The 20,092-nt window shown below is 42.9% G+C and overlaps 1 protein-coding gene across 3 annotated transcripts in view; it reads left to right on the top strand.

Annotated features, from left to right (window-relative positions):
- Window positions 1-20,092, top strand: part of ESRRB (estrogen related receptor beta) — a 135,261-nt gene that overhangs the window by 68,007 nt on the left and 47,162 nt on the right. The gene's annotated exons all lie outside the window — the stretch shown is intronic.

Raw genomic sequence — 20,092 nt, 5'->3', positions numbered from 1 at the left:
ACAGAGCCTGTTAAAGTCACAGGCAAATGTGAGTCAGGTTTGAACTCTCCAGAACTCCAAGACTGAAATCACCGTGGTCTGTATTGACAGGATGGCTTGATGTGGGAGGCAAAGGTACCTGTCACTTTCTCTCTCCCTCTCCACAGGCAGTGCACGTTTGGGGTCTTAGCACTTAATACCAGATTTGGACACCACCACCACCGCTTCCCAAAGCTCAACAACTAGAAAGGAGGAAAGTGATTCAAAAGTGACAGCCCTCAGGGTACAGTAGTTGTCCTCCACCCCTGGGAGGGCTGTTGTGCCTGTCTTATTCCAGCTAAGGAGAATAAAACAGCACAAAAGCCTGAGGCTTCATTCCAGATTTGGTTCTTCCTAAGCCACGGGGAAGTTTGCTGCCTTTGTATCAACTCTAGGGTAGCCCTTATGCTTTCCCATCTGAGGAATTTTCCCCTTTCTCCCAGCTGTGTGCTTCTGCTGCCCAGGGTACGTTCCTGGAAGAATGCTGCCTGTGATACACCAGATCAATGGGCACAGACCCAAGTCCCCTCTCCTAGGGATCAATATGATGTTGGAGTATGATGCTGGGGCTGGCATTGCCTACTCCTTTCAGGTCTGGCATTGATTAGCTGCAGCCTGCAAATAGAAGTGGAGCAGTAATGCTCTGCAACCTCGATAACCCATGCCCAGGAGCCTGCCAAAGTCAAGGGGCTCCTTGCTGCCACCACAGCCAATAGAGCCATTTCATTAGGCTGGAAAGGTTAATTGCATTGAAAACTGGCATCATCCTCACCACATGACCATTCTAAAACTCCACAGTGGTGCGAGGTCTGAAGCTGTCTCAGGGCAAGAGGAGTTCATCTGAGAAATTTTGCTCAGGAAGGCTTCTGTGTAGGGCAGTCAGACCCTGTATCTTCCACAGTTCTCTTGCTGAGGTCCCCTTACTTCGTTTAGAGAAAGCTGGTGAGGGTGTGACTGCTAGGAGTGGTGGTTGTGGTCAGAAGGGCACTTGCTGGTTTTATACAGCCTTTGGATGATATTCTGCTTGCATGCAGTAAATATGGAGGAGCAGCTCATACAAACTACAGGCCTTAGTCTGAGCCGTGCAGATGAAGAAGAAGCGAGAAGCATAGCAGGCTGGGAGTCATGGTCTCTGCACTGCAGATCTGCACTGAAAAGGCACCTATGGTCCTCTCTGTTCTGTGTTAACAGTGAGCAGAGCTCAAGTTCCTGGAAATTGTTGCTGCAGACCTTTAAAAGGTATAGTTGGGGTCTCCTCTGCTGCAGGAGGCCACTTGTGTCCTTCCAAGCTCTAGGAACTGTCACCTGTCCAAAAACCAAGGGGAAGATTTGCCCTGTGAAAGTTCAAGTGGTTTCTTCTAGTGCATTGTTAGGCTTGTGTGTGTTAGCTAGTTGTTGGTCAGAGAAATTTATTTTGTAATTGATGTATTTTTGCCAGGATTTTCAGGGGAGTTTGCTGCACGTGCAGAATGTCACAATTCAATTTGTGAACCAGTTTCAGAAATGAAGACCATTCTGATCGTCTGAGAACTTTTGAGGATCTAAGCAGGGTGTTTCCTCATAACTAAAGAGAAATTTCAATTTTTGAAGTGATTTTTGTTGAGACACAGGTGTCCTCTTGTCCTTTTGTTAGGAACAGTGTCCAAGAAAGCAAATAGTTGTAAAGACTGATGTTGGGTTCTGAGATTTGGCTTTCTAATGTGTGTGAAATGATTTGAGGTGCTTTTACTGAAAATATTAAAACAGAGCAGAAGATTGCTCCCCAGTCTGACACAGAAAACGCTGCAAAACCAGAGTCTTCCCACATTGCTTTATTCTCTGGTTGTTGGTCACTGAGCAACAGATGGTCTATTAAATCATCAATTGCACCTTCTTTTATAAACTCTTTTCTGCCTCCCCTTCATAGTCACCTTCTGTGGGAAATCTTACCTAACATTTTTTTCTTATGTCTTCTTGCTCTTCTTTTCCTGGGTGCCACATTTCAAACCAGAACATTGATTTCAGGGGGGGGAAAGTGCTGCCACAGATGAGAACTGCTGCTGCTAAACAGAGAGACATTAGGACAGAAGGATGTGAAGATGCCAGGTGCGCGCAGCTGCTGCTTTCTAAAGGGAGCCCTTTACCGTACACTCCGTCACATCTCTGTCAGCATGTGGCTGTTGTGGCATCCCAGTTATACGTGCCAAGCACCAGGGCAGTGCCTAGCACCTTGTGTGTGACTGCAGGGCACGTGTGTTGAAGTAGGACCTCCCCTTGAACCTGGTCAGCTGATCATCCATCTTGCCCACTTCTTATAGTTTCACAGGGCAGGCCTAAAAGGGTTCACATGTTCTCATTACGTTGAATTCCTAACACATCCCAGGACTTTGTAGCTCCCCTGTGTCCTCTGCCCTCTGTGCAGGGACCTTCTACTGCAGCTTGACAGGAAGCAAATGAAAGGACTGAAAGTTCTGAAGGAGGAAGACAAGAGAGGGAACATCTTAGGTTCAGGAGAGCTGTTTTGTGTTTTGAGGTGCTCTTGCAATGTACATGGGATTCTTGGTGGGAAGGGCACAGTGAAGAGCTTTCTCTTTAATACAGTGTGCGTTTTATCTCCGCAGACTTCTTGCAGACTTAGTTTAAAGATCTTAGCTCAATACCATTAGTGTATCTCTGCTGAAGGCCCTTTATAAAATTGATTAGAAAGTGGGCTTTTGCATGTGTGTGTGTGGGCTCTAATCTGATTTGAGTCCGAGATGGTATCTTTAATTCAGTGCATCGCGGCAACTAACTCACGAACTTCACCGAGAGTCAGAGCCCCTAATTTGGTTTGAGAATACATTAGCAAAACGAGCTCAGAAGGCCCCTTTTCGGGGAGAGGGGGAGGGGGTGTCTTGAGGGGGGCCTTGCGGGAGGATGGGAAGAATTGACTTGACAGAGAAGAATCGTGGATTTAAACAAGATCCTGGGCATGATACTCCTGCAGTGGTTCCCAGGAAAAAAAAGGAGGAAAGAGAGAAGATTGATTGATTGCTGGCCTTACACAAACCATGGAGAACAAAGTGAACCTCAAATCAGGCTTAACCCTTTCTTCCCACACAAACTTGAGGTGCTGTTTATCCAGAACTGTTCTTCCTCTTCCCATTCCTTCATCCTGCTCCGTGGGCTGGTGCCTAAAGCATACACTACATTGCAGAAGTAGTAGTATGCTTTTGCCCTGGTGAATGATCCACACTATCAAAACTTTTCAGGACTGATTCGACTCAAAGCAAAATATTAAACCACATGTATCTCCTTCTTTCCCCATTACTTCCTGAAATAGAAAAAAAAAATGTTAGAAAGAAATAAATAGACCAATACAGCTGGTGTTTGCAGTGGGACTGTGAATGCAGTGTTTTGCTGCAGGTGATACGTAAAAGTCTACCCTGGGGATTGTTAGCGGAGTAGATATGTATGTACATTGCCTGCTTTATGGATAACTTTCACTCCTCAGATCCCTCATTCCTGTATGATATGTACCGGGTTGTGTAGCATTCTGTATGATCCAACAGTTGATAGGGAAAAGGGGGAAGAAAGGCTTAAGGTTCCCCCCAGCCCCTTTTAAATAAAGGATTATTTTAATTTAATAAATTGTTAAAGTAAATGGGAGAGTAACTCATCTTAGATTCTTTTGGGTGCTATAGAAATGCTCAAGATAGAAGTAAATATTTAATTTGAAAAAGCAATTAGTAAGCTGTTAAACACAAAATGTTTGCTGTGTTAATTCAGTTTTATGGCTGAGGTCTTGCACACACAGATGTCAGAAAACTCCAAGTTCTGCCTCCTTCAGTAGCAGTATTGTATTCCCCTTGAAGCTGGGTAGTAGTTCCACTTGCCAGGAGTATAGTGTTCTAGGACGTGCTGCCTAAATTTTGTGAATTGGTACAATTCCATTTATGGCAAGGGAGCCTTACTCGTTTATATCCAGTGTGGCCATTAATATAAAGTCTGACTTACATTTTGAAATGGAGGCTTCTAAATCATATTTGCAAAGTACTTACAAGACGCACATATGATTACATAGACAAGGCACTCATGGACACAAATGACTAATATAGTTGCACCTGTGTGTTTAGGATGAAGATGACTGAGCCATTGTTTTTGTAGTAAAAGTGCATGTTTTGTAGTTGCAATTCAGTATTTGTGTTTGAGAATATGACTGTCTCTGCAATGCCATGTTATGGTTGTTTCAGGCAGAGTAACATCAAATTTCCTGACGAGTATATTGCAAAATGTTCAGTATAGTGGTCCTTTATGATATACGTTGCCATTCCATTGCTCGAGTATAAAATCAGCCAAGGCGACAGCTGCACAGAGGGCTCAACATATTCAGAGAAAATCTGAACCCCATCTTCTCAAGCAGTGCATTTTGGAAGAGGGAGCTTACTATACTTCAGGAATGAGGAGTCACAAAAACAGATACCTCAGAAATTTAAGGCTTTGGCAGTAGGTCTTACTACTGTCATTTGGATATACAACAGGATATATGACTTGATTCAAATGCATAAGCTCAGCCACCTTCTAATCATTATTTTTGTTAGCCTTCATTCTCTGCAGATAGTATACCATACGCTTAGCTGAGGTTCCTTTTTCCACGTTCTCTGATGAACTGCTGAGGTCAGCAATTTTATTTCAGTAGCTTGCTCTGATGAACTTTATTTCTACACCAGCTTCCCCATCCAGACAACACTGCAGTGCAGAGCAATAATCCAATTTTACTTGATTATTAATAATTACTCTCAGCTGCTATTTTTTCAGTTGATTGATTAGAATAAACACTGCTCTGACGGAATACACCAGAATCCATAACTCCTCTTCCTTCTCTGCTGCTACTTCAGCTCCTGCTTCTCCAGGCACAATGTGAAGTGAGGGGGTGTAATGCTGAGTGGCTTTTTTAAACGTGCCTTTTTGCTGTTTTTTAACCAGCTGTGACCAAAATTCATTTAGCTGGATTGGTGGAAGTCCACAAGCCCTGAATAATGTCTCTGGTTTGCAAGCCAGTGCTTTTGCTAAACGGATATCTTTTCCACTGTTCAGGGTTGAAGCTGGACAAAACAACTTCAGTCTTTGTTTTAGCCTTCCAAATGGATCAAAGACTATAGGTTTGCAGGACATGTGCTTCATATTTACAGCGTTGACCCATGTCTGACTGGTTGTGTATCCCTCCAGCAGGGTTTCAGGCCATGAGTCACTTTGGAGGGATCTCGTGTTGTAGTTGTGTGAGGTTTTTGCTGTACCAAATTTGACAGTTTCTTTTTAATATTTAGAAAAAGCATAGCAAAAGGCACACTCTCAACAACTCGTGGCCTGAAACTCTATCCAGCAGTTCTGCATGGACAGAGGAACTTTAAAACGTTTGCAGATTTGTCAGGAACTTAAACACCTCAGCTAAATTATGTACAAAAAAAATAGGAAATTGAACATTGGTGTTCATGTTTGCACCAGCTTTGTGCACGGTCAGGAACAATCTCTCCCAGCACTGCAATCCAGTCTCTGTGGCTCCCTTGCTGATCCAGCCTATTTTGGACCAGATTTGCTGTGAATGCCAAGTGGTGAGCAGCACTGCAGCCAGTACCCCAGGAAATCAGAACAGGCAGTTCAGGTGTAGCTGGGATGAGCAGTGATTTTCTTACAAAGTAGCTGCTGTTAACCCTGTGGACTGGAATTTGTTTTGAGGAGGTGGTCAGTGCAGCACGGGAGGTAATTTTGCTACTTGTAGACATTATCATTTGCAGCTTGGGTTCCTTAAATTCATCCTGTTTTGAGAATAATGCTATTTCCAGGGTGGGAAGGTGGGATGCGAGAAAATTGCTTGAATGTGGACAGAATTTACCTCCTCTTTGCAAGCAGAATAGTTGTCAGAGGTACCTAGAGCTTGGACTGTTCATCTGCTTAGGATGAATCCAAGGAAATAAATGAATCCCTATTAAAGAGTTCTTTTTAGGGAGCCTGTTGTTGCTGACTTTCTTCTCTGGAGTGAAGTGCACAGGGTGGACAAGCCTGTCACAGCTGGCAGAAAAGTGGCTTCCAGGGGATGCTCAGGCCAGTGAATGTCACCTGGAGATGGAGATGTGTGAATGGATTCGCTGTACCCCATGATTTGTAATAGTTGGTTATGGCCATTAATCTGTGCAGTGTGACTGGCAGAAAAAGAGTGTTTTTTAGTGTAAGTGGGGATTTCTGAGAAAGCCTTCTACTGGGAAAGATTTGTTCATCTTGTTTTCCTTCCAAGGAATGTTTGAAATAAAAGTGTGTTTGAAGAAGCAGTTTAACACTAGAAGACAAGTCTCCAGAAATGCAGAGAAGGGCATGGGATAGCTGCAGTGTCCAACATTCAGATGACTCGTCAGATCCTGTGGTCCAGTTCCTGTTCAGGTCAATAGAAATCATGACTTAATTTCAACAGTAGTTGAATCAAGGCTTAAATGAAGAGATAGGAACCTGTCCTAACTACTCGTGATTTATTTCCACTGGAGCTACAAAATGCTGGGTAGGGTTCAGGTAGCAGGTGAGATATTTATACTCAATTCCAACAATTTTTCCTCAGTAGGTCGTAAAATGAAGTATTGTTTTGTGGCTCACAGAGGTGCTAAGAAGTAGCACTCCTTGCCATGAGTGAATGAGAAAGAAGTTTCATTCAAGCTCTCATTAATGTGGATAAAATGTCCAGGTCAATTTTTGTAAGTTGATAGGGAGCCAAGGTTTCAGAGGCTTCTGATCACATGCCAGCAGTGATTTCATTGTGATGCAGAAGGAATGGGGTAAAGCTTAAAGCTCCAGTGCCATTAAAGCTTAAATGGCACCAGATGGAAAAGCAGAGCTGGGTTTCTGCAGCAGCACTCACCTTTCAAAACAGAGGGATTGATTTTTGGCTGCAGGATGCTCCTTGACACATGGTTCATCCCTACCATGTAAAAGGACTGAGTAATACAGAATGACCATTTCATATGAGTTGATAGCACAGCTTCCATGGTACTCTTGAATTTCCAGAACTTTTATGTAGAGTTCCAGCTTTTCAGATGATATAGATGTAGTTTATTTGCCAGTATCTGTCTTTCTATGCTGCTTGGCTATAGAAGATAGCATGAAGTGTCAAAACATTTCTGTGTACATTAGAACATACACATTTCTGAATGTATGTAAATAGAGAAAAGAGACCTGCTGAGTGAAGTGCAAGCAGAGGGCTGTGTGGAAGATATAGGGAGTGAAGCTGCATGAAAATTAGAATCTTGTTTCTTAGAATATTTTATGTTTCAAAATGTTAGTTCCTCCCAAATCTGGCTGAAATCTGAAATTTTAAGGAGAGTGGAAATTCCAATAAAGTTTATTTTGAGAAAGCTTCCAATATTTTTTTTCATTATGTTCTTGAAACAATGCACTCTTGGTCAGTCAAAGAACATGAAGCAGCACATGACAGGCTAAACAAAGTGCTAGGAACAAAGCAAAATTAAACGTCTCATTTTCTTTAGAGTTGTTTTGGAAATCTTACAGTACAGAATATTGCCAAAATTGACCTAGTTCTGTAATGAAACAGAATAGCATTTTTTAACAAAATTAATTTTTGATGAAAAACTTGTATTGAAGTGTAACTGCGAAGGAGAATGGAAAAATGGGTTGTATGGTGGTGTGGTCAGGAGGCAGCTGGGATGTGAAATAGCACCTAGGAAGATGGAGATAGGATTAGGCAGCATTAGAGATAAGGTTATTTTGTAGACGGGGTCACTGGGGACTGTGCTTAAAGTACGGTCGGATGTAGGAGGAGGTCAGAATTGGTCTGTATGATACAGACAGGTTTGAGAGGCCAATGTTTTATTCTTCTGTCTAGCTTGCATGCAGGAAAACACTAACTGCTCACACTACTTAGACAAATCTCTAAGATGCAGTGCTGAAGAAAGGTTCAAATTCTGCTGATAATCTGGGGCGGAGGCCATCTTGTGAGCACAGGTCTTATCTGTCCATCATCCTGTTTAGCACACTCGTCTGCACGCTCCATTTGTTCAATCATAGTTGCTGATTAACTCTCATGATGTTCCTGAGAGGTAGGTCATTCAGGACTATATTCCTGCTTCTCAGGTGGGGAAGCAGTGTCTTGCAGAGCAGCAATGACTTGGTGAAATCCACGAGAAGATTAGTATTGAGGCTGCAATTAGACTTTGAGATATTTTGGGTGCATTTTAAGGGCTCAGTATGCTGTATTTCAGTGCCCCATGTGATAAACACAGAGCTAGTGACTAGGAGTCATAACATGTATATTGATCTTAAGGCTGTCATTGGAGCACGCGTGCTAGTGGTTGGGGAGAGATGCGATCTAGGTATAGAATGGTTCCCAGACACTCTGCTCCCGAGAGTGAACTCGGAGAAAGGATGGGGACAGAGACAGATCTGGGAGAGCAAGGTCTACAGCACAGACCTGGCCAGAGAGAAATGGGTGTGGGACACAGGCTTAGTTTGCCAAGGGCAGAGGGAACTGGGAGTCTGGGCACACAGAGCAGCTGAAGTGTGAGTCTGTGGAGTTATAGATCCTGTCTTTATGCATCACATTGATCTTATTCAGTGTGTTATACTTAGCATTTCATTTATATAATGTCAGGGTGTTACACGGGTTTGTTTATTTTTAACTCATGGATGACTGGCAGTTTCAGTCTGGATCATGACTGGTAATGAAACGGGAGAAATTCGTCCAGGTTTGGCAAAAGATCTTTGACAAAAGGTCTCTGGAAATTGAGATAAATGCATTTTCTTGACTATTTATATTACCTCGTCACTTGGGAGCTAAGTCCAACACCCTCCCACAGACACACTATGCAGGGAGTGGTGAAAGCACTGACCACCATTTGCATGCGTTGGTAAATGGTTGTGTCATTTTGTGATACATGTTACATTTCATTTAGGAATTTAGGTAGGAAAAAGAAAAGGGGCCGAGGTGCATTCTGCATTGTGCAGTAGGAGTCTGGTGCAAAACCAGCCACCTGGTGAAGTACATCAGTTGACCAGAAGAGCTTGGGACTAGAAGCTGTCTCATAACCATTTAGTCATGCCTGACCTCACTGCTTGTAGCCACCCACAGACTTGCTATTTGTGCCATGTTTCCCATTGTAGACAGGGTTTGAGTGAAACCAGTTGGCAGATTTGGGAAAAGATTCCCTGATGTAAACAGAGTGCTGAATCAATAGAGACCAACACCTGCAAAAGATCCATCTCATACCAACACCTCTGGATGCCCCTTTCTTGCTGTACCACCACCAGATTCTCCAAAGGCAGTCACATTTCCTGCTATACTGAAGAATCCATCAAGGACTAAGAGGGTTTCCTCCCTGCATGTTTACACACAGCATTCTGCATCCAGCTCTACTGGACCCCTACTGAACCCCGGTGGAGCTAGGCTGCAGAATCTGCTTTAGAAATGACCCTGTTTGCCCTGATGGATTTGCAATGCTCACTGCTGGCTTGTCACCAGACATTGATTTCCATTTCCCATTGCTCTGAACTCTTGTATGGCTCACATACAGTGAGCTCAGTCTGTCTGCTATGAGCTGCCTGGGTTGTCCACTGGTCTGAATGTCTCTAGCTTCCAAGACCTCCCACTGTCAAAATATTTGGCAAAGCTGTTTTGTAAATGGATTTGGGCTTCTGCCTATCCCTACCCCTTGTCCAGGTTGCTCACACCTTCTGTTCTGCACACTTCTATTCCCCTTCAGCCCAGTACTGTCTGTCCATCTCCTTCTCTTTCTATGCACCTAATGGAGGTTGGTAATCCCGTTAGGTGCTTGCAGCAGGCGCTGCCGAATTTGCTTGCAAACGCCTGTGCCAGGTCGAGTGTCATTGCCAGCAGCACTCTTGGCGGGATGAAGGTTGCATTAGTGAACAGTAATTGAAATGCAAAATAACATTTTGATCGAGCGAGCAGGCTGTTTATTTATCAGATCAATAGCCAAAATGCCCCATCTGGAGAAGTCAGCGTGATAATAAGTGATGGCATTCCAAGGGCAAAGGGAACAAGCACAGCGGGGAGAACATGTCGGCAGGGTGGGCTGGGCTGGGCTGGGTCACACTGGGCTGTCGGTTGCTGAAACTTGCTTCTTTTGGGGTCCCTTCTTTGAAGAGGGCAGCCCCCCTCCTAGCAGCATCTGCGAAGAGTTCCAGACCTCTGGACACAGAACAAACAGTTCCTAAATACGAGATCAGACAGAGTGCAGACGTATGTAAAACCATTTAGGTCTTCTCCTTCTCATGCTCTGGTAGACACGGCTGTGACTGAAGGTGCAAACTGCTGATGATGTAGCTCAGTTAATCAGTGTTTTTTTGATTGTTTGTGTTTGCTTTAGTGCATTATGTTTGCTATAAAGGTCTGAACGCTCACGGTGATGGTCTGGAAATATGAAGTCATAGTTTGGCTTCTGTAGCAACGCTGCTGGAATGGTATCTAGGTGCATCCACATAATGAGGAAAGGAGAGATGTGGGAGGGTGTGTGTCAGGAAGGAATTTGTGTGTATTTGCACAATAAATTTATTATACGTATGCATACCCGCTATACACAGATGCCCTACAGAATAATATGTAACTTTTAGGCCTATCTCAGGAAGGTACTATATGAAAGTGTAGAAGCAGCTGTATATCTTCTTTGTGAGTGCCTGACTGCCTCTCTGCTTTGCTGTGTCTGTCTGTTGGCTTCTGAGGTTGAAGATCTTGCAAGTTTGTGTTTTGCTTTTTTCTCATGTCCCAAAATAATAACAGGGAAAAGTGAAAACGTCTTATCCTGGGATAAGAAGATAATCTATTCACCATGACAGAAAGAAATATTTTTGTGAGGTTTTTTATAATCACATTTAGTTAAATTTTCAAAAAGTGATGCCAACTTGGGAGGAAAATGGAGGCAATTTAAAAGTATTTTTCTTTAAAATTTGTTTGTGGTGGGTTGTATTTTTTTTTATCTAGAGACTTGCACATATGTGCAAGTTACACAGAGTGTTGAGGAAAATGATGTGCTTGTTCTGTTACACAGTTTTCTGTCTAAAGAGTGTTTGTTGGCCATGGTCCCCTCCTTATCTCTTGGTTTAGGCAAGTAAGAAAGCAGGACACCATGGGGCCTCAGGTAGGGCTCGGCTTGAGTGGACTGGAATCTACTTTGTCAGTCAAAGGAAATGGGGACAAACAGTCTGGAAGATGGATGAATGAAGTGGATTTAGAACAAGTCATTAGGGTTTGAAGCTGGAATTTGGGTCAGCTACAACGGGCTACTTAATACATGCACTGTGTGGTAAGAGATCTGCTAAATACCTACCAAAGGTGGGGTTTTAAAGACTCAGCAAAACTGAACCTTGAGGTTATCTTAAATAGGTAGCTAAAGATAATCCTGTATGTTACAGCAGTCTAAGGTGGGCAGAAGGAAACTGGGTGTTTCCATGTATCACCTATTCTCAAACCTGTGGTGCTCATCAGCTTGAGAGGAGCCTGGTCTATACTTACCTCTGTCATGCACTCCCTTTCTCTGCTTGTTCAAGTGCTGTATCTCAGCCTCACTGTGTAGCACAGGTTTCTTGTCTGTCCTTGACCCCATGCAGTTCTGCTCTTGTACCTCCATCCCCACTGACAGCCCAATTCACTCCCACTTCCACACTTTTCTAGTGGTTCTGGGACATCTACCCTATATCAGATCCAGTGTTTGCTCTCACACTGTTATCTTGCTTTGCTACTGTATCATCTTAGAAATGCTTTCCAGAGAGTCAGGGATAAAAAAGATTTCAAACTGAAAAGCACTAATTGCCCATTGTTATTTTCCATGCTGTAATTTATGTGGAACTAATTTCAGTCACTTTTTCAGGATCTGTCTGATTTTGAGTAATGTTTCTAATGATGAGGCACTTAATTATAGATTTCTTTGAGAGCTACAAGTGGAATCTAGGCAAAGCCCTTCTACTCTGTCTGGATTGTGTTGGCAAGGGTGGGAGAAAGAGGCAGAGTCCCACTACAACTGTAAGTTTTGAAGTGTAAGAAACAGAAACGCTCAAAAAAAAAATAGCAGGTCCATCTTGGAGAATTCCCAAATGCATCCAGGTTGGAGAAACACGCAAGTTCATATTTCATCTAAATAAACCTAGAGTCCCCTTTCAATAAACTAGTATTCATAAAGAAATGTTAATTCTTAAGTCTCTTTTCACGTTTGTTTCTAGGATGATGTCCTTGATATGTGAGTTTCTCCCATCCTAACTCCTTCCTCAAACACCTAGAGGAATTAAGCAATACCTCTGGGTCTGTCTTTTTTTCCTGCCATTGTTCATTATGAATTGCAGGCAAGGTTGAAGGGAGGGGTGCATTCAATGGATATCTTGAAATGCAAGGAAGTGCAGGCTGAAGAATTTGCACTGGTGGCAATTTTCTCTCAGAAATGCTAAGGGGGTACTGAGTGAAAGAAAAGGTCTATGTGAGATGAGACGAGGGATCAGGCTGGGATGCAAAAATAAATGTGATATGAATGGCAGTGCTGGAGGTTTTCCTTTCCTTGCCCAGCTGAAAAGGTGGAAGCAAAATTATGACATACAAGTGTTGGAAGTGTGTTTTACTGAATACGTTGTTGTATGGGTCTCATTCACAAGTGTCTGAAGGACACTGAAGAGAGATATAGATTATAAGTGCCCTAGATAGGCAGAGTATAAAGAAAGACATTCAAGAAGAAATGAAGGTCTAGGTGAGCATTTCAACAGGGATTGAGTTGCAGCTTTGCTGTATGCAAGCAAAATTGTTGAACTGGTGTGAGCAGTCTGCGAGATGTAGAAATAGTGGGGGAAGAAGTGGAAATGTGAAACACAGAATGATAACATGGGGGGAAAAGGGTGCTGGTAGAATTTGGATACACAGTGAACAGCAAGTCAATCCTGGTCCTTGTTTTGCTGTGATATCAACATGTTAAGTATAAGCAAGAAGCATTAGCTCAAGCGCTGAAGCAATTCACCCTGTAGGGAGTACCATTAGTACATGAAGAGGGCAAGGTACCTTCAAAAGGCAATGCGTTAATAAGAGAGTGAACCGATAATATATGTCACACCTCCAGATTAATTGTCACTTCATCTGTGTAATACTTCTTACCATTTACTAACAACAGTGTCATCCTAAGGGTAGAGAGAAATTACAAGAATGGGGAGAGGGATGAAGGCTAGTGGAAAAACCATAATGTCTTCTGCCCATGAGAAGCCTTTTTTATGTATTAAGCAGCCTCCAGACAGTTTGCTGCAGCAGCTTTTATCAGCGTGAGCCAATTTGAGCTGGAGAAGATCTACCGATATGTAACTGGGCTCTGGTTATGCAATGGGTCAAATGGATAAAATGTCTCCTGGGCATTAGACAAGCAAATACTATTTGTGTAAGAGCCAGAATATGAGCACTTGCTGTCTTCATCTCCTTGGCTTGCAGAAGAGCCTAGCTTGGGCCTCCATCTCCCCTGCTGCACAAGGAATATGTTTCTCCAGTCTACATGGCAGAACTGGTCTCATCTAGTGACGCACTTCAGTAGATCTCACACAACCCAGTTCTCTTTAGGAATACCAGGGGACGTGATCCCTGGAGGCTGGTATCTAGATAGGCTTTTTCAGTTGTGAAGCTGTGGGACTTTGCTGGCTTTCTTACACTTTTTCATTTTATCTTCTTCAGCCTCCTCACTCAAAAGTTATTCCCCTGACCCACTGTGAAATTATAAAACAAATATAAAATAATCTATATCTCTCTTCAGAGCAAGGGTGACAGGCAGGCCAAGTGTGATGCTTTTTTACAAAATACGCCAGGTCCAGATGCCCAGCAAAGACAAAGGCAACAGAAAATAGTTGTAATTGGAATTAGGATGGTGTAGCTCTCTTAGCATGAAATGCTGATAGTTGGACCTTGTTACAACCTGGCAGTCCAGGTTTGTGAACTACAGCTTGGTATTCATGCTATGGAAAAGAAGTCACACAATGCTTTCTACTCCAAATTAGAGAGCGAGTTCATCAGCCTTTTGCTAAACTATGGTTTATGTTTGTTCCAAAGACAAGTATGTAGTATTTGTGGGGGGGTATTATGGACAAATGCCTTGCAAACAAGCCGTCTGAGGCTTGCCATACTCTACAGAATAGAAGTGTAACCCACACAAGCCAAAGGGAGCTGCCACTAGCAAACATGGCAGAATGCTTAGAAATCATATCTGCACTCCAGAGAAAAATATTTAGATTGATCTGAGGTTCTTACTCTCTTGTCCTTTAGAGCAGTGCAAAAGACTGTCATTTAAACAAAAAACCTCTAAAGCCTATGCACTGGTAACTTGGCAATTTGTAGTTATGATCATGCCCATCATACGTTTACTACCCAAGTTCTTGCATACCCCCAGAGAGAAATGAAGTTTGCCCTGGGGACAAGACATGTCCCTGTATGATAGAATAATCCCAGAAAAGTTTCCTGGACTGTGGCTGGAATGGCCGAGTTATCCACAGTTATCCACTGTAGAGGAGTAAAGTGACGCATTGGCAGATCCCGTTATTCTTGGGCCGTTGCGTGGAGTAGAGCTGTCAGTAAAAGCAAGGAGTGTCTAGGTGATGTCTCTCTCTCATCTGAAGTCCAAACGGAGTAGAAGAGCAGGAGAAACCAGTGGGTGTGCCGACCCCTTGCCTCCCTAGCCCCATGGTGGGTGTCCTCAAAGCAGAGAGGTAGGGGTTGGGAGCACGTGTGTGAGCTGTCCATGGTAAGAGCAGGTCACCCAACACGTGTGGCCATCTCAGCTCCATGACATTAACTCTTTGCTTATGTGACCTAAAATTACACTGGCTGTTATTGCAGCTGTCACATCTAGCCCGCCACTTGGAAAACATTATTTATTTCTGTCTCCTGTATCTAAAAAAAAAACCACCTGACAAAATTTGGCTTGTTACTGGAGTTGCGGCCAGCGTTTGAGAAGCTGGTCTATATTGTTTGTCAGCCAGCTGTGGGTTGCAAAGCTCTCTCATGTGGCCCACAAAGGACACAAAGTCTGTGTTGGCCAAATGGCATCATGGCATGATATGCACATCTCATTTACACGTGCAGTACAGGTTTATGTCATCTGGGCTAACAAATACTGATAGCAAAAATAGGCCTGTACTGGGGAAGAGGTTGGATGTTTTATCTCTGTTTAAATCACTGGTGTTTCTGCAGATTAAAACTTCTTTGGTCTTTCATGGTTGGTTTAAAAATGTCTGTGCAATCCAAAGTGTGCTTTTGTCACAAGCTGGGCCTGAAGTGAGCAGCTTTATAATGGCAGTCTTCTCAGGTTTTGTCGGTAAAGCCTGAGTCTACTGTGAGGACTCCCAGCTTGTGGGCTTCAGGGCTGAAGTGCAGTTCCACAAGCACAGCCACAGGGCACCTGGAATTTACAAGCTGTACAGGCATCTTGCCTGCAGGGCTTTTCAATTTTATGGTAGATCTTAGAGGACTTTAAAAAAAATCAAGATTTTATTCTATCTGGAATCCACATCCAGTTGTAAGAACCACCCAAAAAAGCCCACTTTTGACCTTTTACATTGCTCCTTGTGCCCAGAATAGAGAAGGTTTTGCCTGAGGAGGGCCTGAGTGTTCTCTGTCTCTCACTTTCCCTCAGCTGATACTAGTCCTACAGCTATATTTCAGCATTAATTTTAATGACAATTTCAGTCCTACTGTTGAAAGTCTCCAACATGTTGGGTTGGTGAGTGTGATTTTATCAGAAAATACTGGTGAAGGGACTAGCCTACATGGCAGAACTTCTGATGCCCATTCCTTACCTTCCTCCAGGAAACTGGAGTATAACACTGAGTTACCCTTGCCTTTCCTAGTGAAGATCATGTAATGAGGACCAGCCACTAGAGAAGCTCAGCAGTGTTGCCTCTAAACTTTCCTTGATCCAGTCTGGGATAGGGAGTGCTGAATGGAGAAGGTACAGGGTCAAATAGTTGGGTTTGCATCAGCACTTAGATGCTCAGATGGAATTAAGTTACTGAATTGTGGATACATTTATCCGATAGAGAATTACGGTGGGGAAAAGTTACCTTCTGTTACAAAGCCAGATATTGTTCTGGCTGTCTTTCTAAGCAGGTGTGAGTGTTTTCTCTTGAGTCAGGTGAAGGCTTGTAGATAAGGAGCACTGAATTCCTGTAATTTTCATATCCTGAAGTGGGGTTAAAGAGATGAACATAGCTACAAATTACTATTTCTATCAAAAATAACCTCAAAGGATGTGCAATAAAACAGCCTTATCTGCATGGATCCCAAACTTACAATCCTTGAAGTTAAAAGAAAAAAAACAAACCTGGGGACAATATTTACTGCCTTAATTTTATAAGACTAAGCTTTTGTCACTTTCTGGTTCTGTCCATCTAGCATTCTTTCCCTCTCTTATTATTACTGTTGTTCTCAAGAGAGCGCTAAAGTCATAAGCAGTCCAGCCATTATAGACAAATAGCAAAAGATGAAAGGCTGGAGAAGAATTGGAGAATCTTGTAACATTAACCCAACATCACTGCCCCAGGGAGATAACGCTAATGGATAAAAACCTAAAGCACAGTCTTGACTTGGTCTAAACCTGCATGTTTACATCCAGAATCACTGAGATTGGAGCATGCTTGTCTGAGGGCAGTTACAGGCACATAAAGGCTAACAACAGCGTTAATGATAAACAGCAGTGGGTTTATGAAACAGGAGTACAGCAGACAATAACCTTTCTTGATACAATTAGATAATTAGTGGGAAAAAGGAATGCAGTGGATAGACTGTCTCTGGACCATGCATGGGCTTTTGACACAAAGCTGTGCAAGATCTTATTAGGCAAATTAGATCAAATTGGTTTTGATACAAATCCTGTGAAATGCATCATGGATTAGCTGACAGAGTGTAAACAGAAGGGTTAGAGATATTCTTTATCCTTCTGCGAAGGTGGTGTCCAAAAGGGCAGTGTTTTGGTTTTAAATATTCATTAGTGACCTGGAGGAAAATGTAAAAGGAGTAGCTCTCAAATTTACAGTTGATACAACTGAAAGATCCTAGAAAAAAAAAATCAGAGTAGAAAAAAGAAGAGCTAGGCTGAAAAAAGAAGAGCATTATTAACAGGCTATGGTAAAACAAGTGGCAATTAGCAGTGTGTGGTTTAAGGATGATACTGGATCTACTTTGAACAAGGAGAATCTCCAAATTTCATGTTGTGCAGAGCACAGTGGCAAAAGCAGCTTATATTCAGAGAGGTCCCAGTGAGACAGTGGCTGTCAAATGATGTGAGCTGATGTGCAACCTGATGGCAGGCAAAGGTACTGCTCAGTTGGTCCATATGTCTGCCTGGCTGCGTGCTTTCCAGAGCGACTCTCCTCGGTAATGCTGTGGCATCGCACTGTGTGATTTGGGGCACCTTGCTGCAAGAGAGACCCAGGCAAGTTGGAACAAATCCAGAGATGGGCCACAAAGATGCTAAAGGGATTAGCTGGAATGACCTATGATGAGGAAAGGTGAAAAGAACGAAATGTTTAGAACCTCTAAGCCTGTTACATGGACACAGAAATAGTAACGGAGTTTCCTGTGCCAGCACGGAGGAGAGTTGGATCAAGTCTCTCTCCTTTTGCATTCCTATTAAGGTAACTAGAGCTGAACAAAATGGCTGTTCATCACTTTGAACTCTTTGCAAAAAGCTGTTGTTCTTGAAGTTCAAGATGTTGTATTTCATTGCCAGCGGACACTCTGAGTCCGTTTAAAAATCACCACGGGATCTCCCTGAGACTTGCAGAAAGTCAGAGCTGGTGAGGCTTAACTCAGTGTGTCTGCGCAGCAATAATCAAGTATGCAAGTTGTTCCAGAGGCCAGAAAAGAAAAACACAAGCTCTGGAATGGCTGGAGTCACCTTAGCTATGATCTTTGGTCTGTCTTGGTGTTAAGGAATTTTGCCCCTAAAGCATGCCTTCACATCTAACCAGAACTTGCTATGTATTACTGTCTCCTGGAAGGGAACAGGGGCATCCTCAGCTGTAAGTATGGGGGGGGTGTGGTGTGGTGTGGTGTGCTATCCTTGATTTGCCATCAGACAGTCACTGTTTGCCTGCCTTGGGGAGAAAGGCTCCTTAATCGAGGTTGTGAGTTGAGAAGTGAGCTGGTCCTAGGAGACCGATCTCCCCTTTTTTTTTCTTTTTTTTTTTTTTTTATTTTTATATCCAGTGGAGGGAAATACCTCAGTGGGTCCTCTTGAGGTCTTCTGAATTTGGAGCTTTTTAAGACACAGAAGCTGGGGTTTGAACTCCACTGACTGAATCTGACAGTACAGCTCACCTTCTTGTGCCTTTTTCATATTCTTGTCCTCTGTCTGCCCTTAACATTACAACTCCAGCTCCTTTTACTGAGGAGTTCCTCAGTGCAGAACAGTTTCATGGTGGTTTTGCCTTCCATTTTGACCCTAATCTCACGTTATTGTGCCCAGTGATTTTCAGGTTTTTACTACAAATGCACTTCTCAGGTAGGGAAACGTTCCAGAATCTGACCAGCACAGCAACTTTCAGCTTTGCTGTGAGATGCTAAGATCTGGTCTCAGCTAGCAAAGCTTCATCTTCCTCCACACAGTCATCTGGCATTACACCAGGAGATCTACAATCTGTCTAGGTGCCCTGCGGGATTAAAGATGAATGCACCTGCAGCAATTATTCCTGTAACTGCTTCATGGCCTCTAGTCCAGTATGACCCTCTGGGCAAAGCACAGGCATTCATCAACTCATCACGCTGTCTGAGAGGGACCAAACTCTGGATTCCTCTCAAGTAACACCAGGCAAAGCAGCTGAGGAACGTGAGATGCCTGCCCATACTCTCAAGGTCAACAGTCTTGCCAAATAACAAACTTGGCTGATCGATCCCAGAGATAGGACATGAGGTCAAACATTGAGGATGAAACAGAGAAGGGAAAATTAAGAGATACTAGGGTCAAACGAGATCATAAGAATGCAGGACTGTGAAGTTGCTGCATATCAAACGTACAATCATATCAACAGATGGGATATATATACACGTGCAGTCCAGCCTTGCTGTAACACAGAATGTTTTGTCCTGTCCCCTGACGGGTGTGACCACTTGGCAGAAAGAGTTGCCACAAATACCAGGTAAATAGGCTGAAACTGAAATAGAAATGGAAATAACCCACATGACCATGGTATGGTAACTTTAAACCAGCAGAGCTTCCAAGAAGAAAAGTCAAGTATCCCCACTCAGTCAGAATTCTTTGGACATTTCATCAGGAAAATGCATGTATTTAGGTTTTCTTAAAAGCCTTTGACAAATTATCTTGCTAAAGGGAAAATTTAACCTCTCAGGTTAATACCATTATCAATTAAAAAGTGTCTGAGACAGAAAAGAAAGGGTAGACATATCCTACCCAGAAAAGAAAGAGAAGTCAATTTTCAGCATGATAAAGGTTAACACGAATCACCCACAAAGATCAGTGTTGTGGTGTTTGATCCACGTGTTAATGATCTGGGAAGTGGGTGAACAATGAGACTCTGCAGAGGACATCAAATTATCAAGGAAGCCTGAAGAACTCCAGAGGATCCTAATAAAGCTGGGTGCATGGACAGCACAGTGGTAGATGAAATACACTGTTGACTATTGCAAAACATTGCACACCAGAAGGCATTAATTTGATTTTTCGTACATTTTAATGGATTTTAAATTAACTGTAGCAACTCAGGAAAAGATCTGAGGATTGCAGTAAGCAACTTGGTGATATTCTCTGTTGAAGAAATGGTAACAATTTAGATTTTAATTTGAAGAGAAAAAAAGCAGACAATGTAAGGGGTTATATAATAGATAGGCTGAAAATAACATTGAAAATATGGTAACGTCAGTAGGTAATTGATGGCGTGCCTTTGTCTTGACTACTGTCCAGACCTTCAGCTGGAGAAGTGATGGAGCAGTGCCAGTTTCATGCTGCTCAGGAGCTGGCTCATTGAACTCTGTTCTGGACTGAACAGAAATAGCCAGACTAGAGGAAGTTCGGAGATGGATGATGAAGCAGATAAGAGGTCTGCAAAAACTTCTGCGTGAAGAACAATTATATAGATA

Source organism: Chroicocephalus ridibundus, chromosome 4 (genome assembly GCF_963924245.1).
Source record: "Chroicocephalus ridibundus chromosome 4, bChrRid1.1, whole genome shotgun sequence".
Classification (NCBI taxonomy): domain Eukaryota; kingdom Metazoa; phylum Chordata; class Aves; order Charadriiformes; family Laridae; genus Chroicocephalus; species Chroicocephalus ridibundus.
Note: the sequence above shows the minus strand (reverse complement) of the source record. Positions and strands in the feature narration are given on the sequence as shown.